The sequence below is a fragment of the Carlito syrichta genome, unplaced genomic scaffold (genome assembly GCF_000164805.1).
Source record: "Carlito syrichta isolate Samal-C Ts95f unplaced genomic scaffold, Tarsius_syrichta-2.0.1 Scaffold303385, whole genome shotgun sequence".
In the NCBI taxonomy this organism is placed as follows: domain Eukaryota; kingdom Metazoa; phylum Chordata; class Mammalia; order Primates; family Tarsiidae; genus Carlito; species Carlito syrichta.
Genome location: NW_007247481.1, coordinates 13,741 through 24,267, shown reverse-complemented (window position 1 = coordinate 24,267; position 10,527 = coordinate 13,741). Strand labels below are relative to the sequence as shown.

The 10,527-nt window shown below is 40.9% G+C and overlaps 1 pseudogene; it reads left to right on the top strand.

Annotated features, from left to right (window-relative positions):
• The window catches only part of LOC103260898, a 72,557-nt pseudogene extending 69,502 nt beyond the window's left edge, over positions 1-3,055 (top strand).
• Positions 3,056-10,527: the final 7,472 nt, after the last annotated feature.

Genomic DNA, 10,527 nt, shown 5'->3' with positions numbered 1-10,527 from the left:
TCAAAACAGCTTGATATTGGTAAAAGAACGCGCATATAGACCAATGGAACAGAATTGAGATTACAGAAGCAAAATCTTAATTTTGCAACCAACTCATCTTCAACAAAGCCTCCACCAACAGCCATTGGGGAGTGGAGAACCTATCCAGTAAACAGTGCTGGGAAAACTGATTGACCACATGCAGAAGATTAAAACAAGACCCCTACCTATCACCATACACAAAAATCAACTCTAAATGGATCAAAGACATAAATGTAAAACCTCAAACTAATAAGAAACTTAGAAAATTCAGGAGACACCCTTACAGAAACTGGAACTGGCAACCAATTTCTGATCAAAACCCCAAATACCCATGCCATAAGAGACAAAATAAACAAGTGGGAATTCACCAAAATGAAAACCTTCTGCAAAGCAAAAGAAACCATCAACAGAGTGGTGAGACAGCCAACAGAATGGGAAAAGTCATTGGTAACTGTGTATCTTGCAAAGACCTATCATCCATGATCTACAAGGAACTCAAACGTCCAAAGGAAAAAATCACACAACTCTATTAAAAAGTGGGCAAGAGATATGAATAGACACTTCTCAAAAGAAGACATACAAGCAGCCAACAGATATATGAAAAAAAGCTCAGCCTCTCTAATTATCAAAGAAATGCAAATCCAAACCACACTGAGATACCACCTAACTCCAGTCAAGACGTCCATCATTAATAACTCAAAAAACAACAGATGCTGGAGAGAATGCAGAGAAAAGGGAACACTTCCACACTGTTGGTAGAAATATGAATTAGTACGACCTCTGTGGAAAACAGTGTGGTGATTTATAAAAAATCCAACAGTTGATATTCCATATGATCCAGCAATCCCATTCTGGAAATATACCCAAAGGTACACAAATCATCTATATTAAAAAGAAAGATACCTGCACACACATGTTTATTGCAGCACTATTCACAATAGCAAAAACATGGAACCAGCCATGCTGCCCATCAAAGTGGACTGGATTTTTTTAAATGTGTTACATATACATGATTGAATATTATACAGCCATAAAGAAGGACAAAATTATGGGCTTCACAACAACTTGGATAGGTCTAGAGTCAATGGTACTCAGTGATCTATCACAGAAACAAAGAGTTGAGTGCCACATGTTCTTACTCATAAGTGAATCTTGATCATTTATCATAATACTACAAGAAAGGGATTGGTGGTAGCAGAACACTGTTGGGGAAGGGGGTACATAGCATCAATATGGGTACCTGATCCCAAATCAGGTGAAGTGAGGATCAATGGGAGGCCCAAACTTCACGTGTAAAGACCACTTATGTACCTAATCCTGGCACATCTTTAAAAAAGGAAAAAATATATTTTAAAAGTGTTGGAAGATAGATCTGAGATCAGTATAATGCTAAAGTTTCCAATAATGTAAGCTTTTTAGCAACGGCAAGATCTACCTTGGGAAGTAGCAAAACCAAGTCTTTTTCTCACCACTCCCTTCCCATGCCCACACATGGGCAGGGATGAAGAGGCTACACCCAGGAGCCAGCATGGCACAGAGTGTCTATTTGGAGGACTTCAGTCAGATAGAAAAAAAACCATTCCCATGTTAATAGAGAATTAGTGGCAGATACTTTGCACAGAATATGCAAAAAAAAAAACCCTCTCATTAGAACATAATACATTAGAATTGCTTCTTAATGTGAGCATTAAATATTTTCAAATTAGAGAAAAAGTAGTAAATAGTAAAAAGAACACAAAGTATGAAAGCAATATTCCTGGTCAAACATCTGTCACAAGAATGATATGGCATAAAAGAAGAAGGCAAAATCTGGATGTGACAACAAGAGAAATCCAATCTGGACAACAGCAGAGGAAACCTGGCTGGGTTTTCTGCTGATATTTTTGAAGGGATAAACTGGAAATAAATCAATAATCTATAATCAAAATTCCAAAGTGTGGTTGACAAATTTAAAATCTGCTGAAGCAAATGCCCTGATAAGCATATAAAATGTTTGGTTCTTGTTGTGAATATGGTCATTCTTCACAAATTTTTTCATTATATCTAAAATGCTAAATAATTGTTCCAGGAAGGTCGATACACAACTTTCCAAACTGAGTGGATCAAGATTCTGATGAATACACAGGGTACGGGGAGGGGAAGGAACAATAAGCAGAACATTCAAAGAAAAAAATGCTTCCTATAATCTTTGTTTCTGACAAAATACACAAATTAGTAAGTTTAGCAAAGTTTCAATCCCACTATCCAAAAGTCCAGTGAAGAACATTTCATATTGTGACTAAAGGAAGTTATTATTTTTACAACTGCGTTTCTACTTGAATTAGTATGTGATCTTGACCCTCCTTCACAAAGAAACATCAACAATCTATTCAATTGCAGTGCTCAACAATCAATGGTCTCTACTGGTTCTGTTTACAAACTAAGTGTAAATCTCTAACTCATAGATACATTTGCCTAACAGGATACATTCAGTAACTTAACTGTGGTTCTGCACAGCAGTGCCTCAGTATCTTCCTACATGTAGCAGTGCTGGTGGTGCCCAGGACTTCCCCTCGTGTGTGAGGCGAGCCGAGGCCGAAGTCGGGACCTGACAAGACGGCCGGGCTGCCCCACAGGATCATCAAGGAGACCCAGCGTTTGCTGGCGGCACCGATTCCTGGCGTTAAAGCAGAACCAGATGACAGCAACGCCCGTTATTTTCATGTGGTCATGGCTGGCCCCTGGGATTCCCCCTTCGAGGGAGGGACTTTTAAACTTGAACGATTCCTTCCAGAAGAATACCCAATGGCAGCCCCTCAAGTACGTTTCATGACCAAAATCTATCATCCTAATGTAGACAAGTTGGGAAGAATATGTTTAGATATTTTGAAAGATAAGCGGTCTCCGGCACTGCAGATCCGCACAGTCCTGCTCTCGACCAGGCTTTGTGAAGGGCCCCCAACCCAATGACCCGCTAGCAAATGACGTCACAGAACAATGGAAAACCAACAAGGCCCAAGCCATAGAAACAGCTAGAGCATGGCCTAGGCTATAGGCCATGAATGATATTTAAATGCATCTAATCATCAAGTGCACGTCACTTCTATTCTGCCAAGACTTCTTCCTTTTTTTGTTTGCATTTAATGGACACAGAAACATTCAGAATAAAAGCCCAGACATCTTCCATCCTTTGGTGATTAAATGCACATTGGCAAATCTCTGTCTTGTCCTGATTCGCTGTCGTAAGCCTGAGCAGAGGCTAGCAGGATCATCTGGATTGTCACGAAGCGTTTGTTCATTAGCCCATCATGGTTTAAGTATGAAGCACTGTGAATGAAGGTAGTTGTCAGGGTTAGCTGCAGGGGAGGGGTGGGTGTTTTTCTTTATTTAATTTCTTTGGGGTGGAGGTAGTTTTATTTTAATTTTACGGGCTCCTTTCCCCCTTTTCATGGTAATCTAATTGCATTGGCTGAAAGCAGCTAACCAGTTCTTTAGAATATGCTCTCTAGCCAAGTCTAACTTTATTTAGATGCTGTAGATGGACAAGTTTGATTGTTTGAACCAAAATAAGAACATTAAACAAACATCACAGCCCTCACTAATGACATTGTGACTTTGCTGTCAAGTGTAGGTTCCCCCCTTCAAAAAGAGCTTGTGACCATTTTGTATGGCTTGTCTGGAGACTTCTGTAAATCTTATGTTTTAGTAAAATATTTTTTGTTATTCTACTCTGCCTTGTACAGTTTATTTTACTGTGTTTATTTCATTTTTCCAATGAGACAATCGTATTTAAACATTAAAACTCTGGTCGGACATTCTGTTTTGGTCTTCGCCATCTTACAAATTAAATGAAAGAGATGGATTTTGCCAGTTTCTTTTCATTGATGCAAATTTGTGTTACGATATTATTGAATGGAGTGTTTGTAAGCCAGCCCTGTGTGTGCATAAGGCATCATCTGGCTTTTTTTTTTTTTTAATTTCCTGGACATTTGAATTAAACACGTGTTGTCTGGTTGGGTAGATGGCCACTGGCTTCTGGCTGCAGTGTGTGAAAATCACTGTCCAAGACAGTCAGTCGTAGCAAAGAAAGCGGTTGTGACCAACGTGTAGGACTTCCACATGTTGGACCACACGGTTGCCTCAAACTTGGGTTCTGACCTTTTTCTCGGTTCTTGCCTGGTGTGTGGACCCTCGCCTGGGGTTTGCCAAAGTGCTAGTGAGTCTCCTCACCACCTGATGAGCAGATCTCCAGTAGTGTCGCAGAAAGGCTTCCTCAGGAGATCGTCCTGCCCGGGTGCCCTTTCCTGCTTTCACCCCACTAGACTTGGCAATGGGAGCTCCTGTTAGTCCTGAATTTGGTTTCCAGGATTGTTTTCTTCTCTCACAGTTCCTCCCCTCACAAAACCACTCCCCACTGCCTCTATCTCTAGTTCCTGACCCTTGTTATTTAAAGTCATAAATGTAGCGGGTCCTAACTATGTAAATGTTGACCTCCGGTGGAACCTCATCTCTTGCAGTTTAAGGTAATGGATATTGTAACCCATCTGAATTTTCCTTACTCTTATTCTCAAAATTCTGGAGTTTCTTCAGAATGTGGTGCATTTTATTGTGCTCCTATGGAAGATGAAGAATTCTCTATTAAAATTACATTTTCAACATAAAAAAAAACAGTGCTTTGATTAGTCCTGAATGCCAGAAACATGTTTTAGAATATCCCAGTTCTCTCCAATTACCTACGTAGCTGTTTTGAAAAAATTTAATTTTATTAATTTTTAAATTTTAAACCAATATACTTAGTCAAGAATATAAACATAATCTCCTATGTTTTAAGACTAATCTGTCAATGCATAAAAATTTCACAATGCCAGAAATACTGAGACTCAGTTTTTAAAAGATAAGCACCATGAAGATTCAATTCACCCTTTGCCATGAGCATGATGGAATTTTAAATGGTTAAACGTTTTCTGCCTTGAGGAATGAAGCCAAGCTCTCAGGAGCAGGAGCACACAGCATCACTGGGAGCTCCCAGACCACCCCATGGTGAACTGGGCAGTGTCACTCGCATGTGGTCAATGACCACTGGAATGATGCACCTTCAGCTCCAGATGGGTAACAGCATTTGAGAACACTTAACAGTCTTTTCACTCAGCTGACTTTTCTGGGAAATAAATATAAAGAAGTTATCATTTCAAATTAAGGAATAAAGATGGCAAGATTCTCCAAAGGAAACTCCTGTCACTCCATTGTTTTATAAAGCATCTTTATTTTAGGATCTTTTGGGGTGGATATGGGACGGCAACTGAAGAGAAAATGAAACACTTCTTTCAAGCTCATGCCCTATGCCTTGTTCCATTTAGAGCAAGGTTCTTAACTGAGGTTTCAAGAACACTTCCTGAATGTAAGAAGATTAGAAATGTTTGTAACTACATATTCCCTAGGGAGAAGGTATAAGACTCTCAAAAAGATTAATACCCCACAAATGTTAACCACTGCAATGTGTGACCTAATTTGTGAATGCAAGGTTTGCAAGGTGTGATGCTGCTTCATGAGGAAGACCATTTTAAAAACAACACAAGCACATGCATGGAACCGACATGACCTAGGTGCCTGGAAAAATGTGCTCACCTGTGTATCTCCTGTGTATTTCAGGCTTCTGCAGGTATGCAGGGTGTAGGCTTTGAGGTGACATCAGAGGCAAACCAAATATTTATTTCCTTGGAACAGAAGTAACATCACAGCTCCAGCCTGATGCCCAGAAAGGCTCTCCAACAAACTGCCTTTCACGAGCATGGGGCCCCAGCCCTGAGGTGGGGCAGTGCAATCCCATTGACTCGTCCCTTCATATGGTAGAAAAGAAATTCCACTTGCTCTTCCTCATGCAACTTATGGGTTCTCAAATGTGTTGTTTTGTTTTGTTTTGTTTTGATTTGATTTGATTATATCAATAATCAGTCTATCCAGCAGAGTGGAAAGGACAAACGTTTGCATTGCACAGCACAAAGCTCAAATTTCAGCACGGCCTCTTACTGAATGTATGAACCTATCTTCCTTAAAATTACCTTTTGCTTATCTTCAAAATAAATCTTCCATACCTTCCTTGTCTATTTAATAAAGAATAATTTTCACCAGTGCTTTCTATGTAAATGGCCTCTGTGTCTGTTCTGTGATGGCCAGAAGCCAGAAACCAGTCACCTCAAGAGAGACCTAGACATGAGAAGGGCTCCCTGAGCCCATGGATTTTCATCTGACCATTCAATGGAAGGGCAGAAGATGAGAACAAGGGAGGAAATAATGCTGCTAATACCATAGTTTAGAAACATCCCTGAGTTTCATGTATTTAGGAGAGCTGGTTAAAAGAGAGCCTCCCTTCATAATAGTGAGTGTAAAGGAAAATTTATTTTGATGTATAAACACCAGACTCACAAAAAGAGTACTAACTATTTTTAAAGTATTATAGCTTTGTTAGTAAAATCAGAATTATTTGTATAACAGAGATACCACCATGCCAGCCTGCGGGAAACCCAGGTGGAAGGCATGTCTCAATCTGGCTCTCTTTAGATCCACACAAATAAGGGCTGGGAAAGAGATTTCCTCTTAAACACACATACACATGCACACACGTGCGTGTACGCATGCACACACACGCACACACACACACACACACACACAATCGAGTCTCTACCCTTTATCTCAGGCAGTTGGAAAGTCCTAAGATATTGAAGAATAATAGTTTCTTAAGTATGTGAGACACTGTTCCAGTTGTTTAGATACATCTGTGAATAAAACAGAAATTTCTGCCTTGGTGAAGCTTGTAGTCTAGCAGAGGGGGACAAACAACAAACAGCAGACCTCATGACTGAGTAAGACACATGGTATGCTGTGGAAACCAGAATAAGGTGAGCAGGATAGGAAGGATCAGGAGTGTCAGGGGTAGGCTAGGGTTGGTCTGCAATTTCAAGCAGGACAGTCAGTGTAGATTTCTTTGAGTAGGCCACATTTGAGCAAAGACAGCTGGATTTCTGGAATAAGAGCCCTCTAGACAGGAGGAACAGCTGGGGCAAAGGCCTTAAGTTGACAGTGTAGCTGGAGTGCTCAAGGAAGAGCAAGAAGACACCCTGGCTACATGTAGTGAGCAAGAGGAAACTTCAGGAAATAGAGTCAGAAAAGTAGCAAAGGCCATGGCATTCAGGTCCCTGGAGGCCAGTGGAAGTGGCTTGTCTTCGCCCTAAACATGTGGCTCCAACAACATCCCCACAGATCTTCATGGCACAGGGGGTACAGTTTAATCTGCACAATCATGGGTGACCCACTGGCTGCTGGGCAAGAACAGTCTTACCTGGCACACCAGTCTAGAAAGTAGAGAAAATGCAGTTTCTTGTGCAGACCAAGGCTGGAGGTTGTTCAAGACCAGCCAGGTGGTATCTAGATCATAGTGCTGTACCTGCTTATCCTGGCCCTCTAGGTTCAGACCCCTAGTCCCTGGTGCATCAGCCCAGGGAATCCCTTCTAATCCCAGGAGTGGGAAAGAAGCTGGCTGCTCCTCATGAGAATTTTCTTCTCCATTCATTTACAATGAATTGAGATCTCTTCCTGTCTTCCTTCCTCAGGTAAGGCTTTCATGAAACTCATAAGGCAAAATATCAACAAAGGGTGTATTGTTTTCTATTTTTATGTGTTACACCTACCTCAAATAAGTGAAGGCAACAAATATAGCACATCTGGGAGAGTAAAGAAAGAGAGGGCTAGTAATAATAGATGAGGGGAGACTCCCCAAAAAGGAATTTATTAGAAATTGTGTATTTATTCTTACATGTTTAAACTTCAATCACACCAGGTAAAGATCCAACAAAAAAAGAGGACAGGCCAATAACCCTTATGAACATAGATGAAAAAAACTCTCAACAAGATTCTAGCAAATCAGGTCCAAAAACACATCTCAAAAATCATCTACCATGACCAAGTAGGTTTCATCAACAGGACGCAGGCTGGTTCAACATTCACAAAACCTTAAGTGTAATTAAATACATCAACAGATGCAAAAACAGGAACCACATGATTATATCATTAAAAAGCTTTCGATAAAATCCAGCATTTTTTCTTAATAAAAACCCTCAAACACCTAGGTACAGAAGAAACATACCTCAAAATAGTAAGTGTCATTTGCGATATAAACCCACACCTAACATATTGCTAAATGGACAGAAACTAGAAACATTTCCCCTGAAAACTGGAACAAGACAAGTTTGCCCATTCTCACCCCTCTTGTTCAATATTGTGTTGGATGTCTTAGCTAGGGCAATTAGACAAGAGAAGGAAATCAGGAAAAGAGGAAGTCAAGTTATCCCTCTTCACTGATGATATGATCCTTTACCTTGAAAATCCAAGAGAATCTGTCAAAAACCTGCTTGCACTGATAAAGGACTTTGGTGAATTCCCAGGGTACAAAATAAATGTGCGAAAGACAGTTGCATTCCTATACACCAACAACAAGGAGGCAGAGACCCAAATTAAAAGCACAATCCCATTCACAATTGCCTCAAAAATATAAAATACCTCGGCATCTTCCTAACCAGAGAAGTAAAAGACCTTTACAATGAGAATGACAAAACACTGCTCAAAGAAATTCAAGAAGACACAGACAAATGGAAAAATATTCCATGCTCATAAATAGCAAGAATCAACATTGTGGCAGAGCTTAAGATGATGACTAGACAGGTCAGACTATGAGAATCTTCATGGAGGCAAGTGTCCATAAACACCCTACATGAGCAGGCACACACTGGTGGGAGAGTGAAAGTCTGTCCAAAGGGAAACTTGGATTCATGCACCCAGTTCCCCCCTCTGAGGGCGACTCAAGTCCCTACCATCCTGAGACTGGAGCGCAGGCATGCAAGATCGCATGCAGAATCATCTGCTGCTTGCAGCTCCTGAGAAAAGCCTGCCGAATCCAGCTGATGCCTGGCCCATACCATCACCTGTTATGGCGCATCAGCTGGAGCCCTGGTTCTGATCAGTGGAGAGAGAGGATCAGGGAGAGCCAGAGAAGACCCCCATGCCCAGTGAGAAGACACTGATCACAACCATTGTCTCTGTCCCAAGACCAGGCAGAGATCTGCATTGCCCCACCCAGCTCTGCCCAGCCTCCAACTTGGGACCTAAGGTAACCTCATCAAACTGGGAGAGAAAAAAAGCCCCTCTCCTATGCTAGATCAGACATAGGTCAGATCTGAGTGGCAAACCTGACAAGCAGCAAGCAGGGTGAGTGCAGATCTGATCCACGCTCCTTCGAAAGTAGGCCTGGGGCATCTGACCCAAGCTGTGAACAACCCTACCTGAGTACCTGAGAGCAGGGGGGGGAGGGCTAGAGATCAGACCTGAAAGGACATTGGACTTACAGGAACAAACTCAGAGTGAGTTTTCTGATTTTTATTTTTTTGACTGTTTGTTTTGCTCATTTTTATTTGTTTTTTTGTTTTAGCTTTTATTTCTTTCTGCTTTTGAAAACATTTTTGTACTTGCCTTGTTTCTGTTATCTTACTGATTTTTTTTCTTCTTTCTATTCATTAGACTTCCTGTTTGTATATGGGAAGAGTACATCAATAGGCAGGTTTTTGTTGGGCTGTGTGTTTGTACGATTATCTGTATATTTTAGTTGTTTTTTTTTCACTCTTTTCTGTCCTTGTGTCTCTTTTCATCTGTTAGTTGGTACATCTGTCTGTTTTCCCTCTTACTCTTCTCTCTCTCTACCTTCCTCTTGCCCCCCTCCTTAATTTCCATTATTTTCCTTATTCTTACCTCATTTTGCTTCCAGGGAGCAAACCTATACCCCCACTGCATGGACAGATTGTAAGGCAGTGGGAAGTGAGTTCCAGGGGGACCATACACCTATCAGTGGATACATCTGTTGGTGGATCTGCAGATAGATTTTTGAATCACAGCTCCCCCCTCAGTTAAATCTCAAAACTGCAAAAATGTATAGCCCCCAACCCACAGTCCAACTTCAGAATTGAACAAAGCTAGAGGATTCACATAAGGAAGAATAGGAGACTGAGCAAACAGAAGTAAAAGCAACCCCACCTTCCCTGAACAACAGAATTAAAGAAGGGGGGGAAAGGCGGGGGGGGATCTACACAAATGAAGAAAAGCCAGAAGAAGAATATGGGGGAAAGGTGGGGGGGAATCTGCACAAATGAAGAAAAAACAGAAGAATGTGGGTCTCACACAGACCCCTGGGAGGTCAGACACTGAGAAAACAGATTTCAGACTGCAAACAATGAAGAACCCCTAGAATGACTGGTTTCAAACTACAAACCCAGATGTCAAGACATTAATACAGAGAATAAAAAGAGTGGAAAAGAGACAAGAGGAATATAGGAAGGAGCTGATAACTGAGATAACAGCAGTAAAGAATACTGTGAATGAAACAAATAACAAACTGATAAGCATTGAAATCAGAATTAGCCAAGCCGAAGAAAGAATCTCAGAGCTTGAGGACCAAAATGTGGAACTAATGCAAACTGTCAAAAA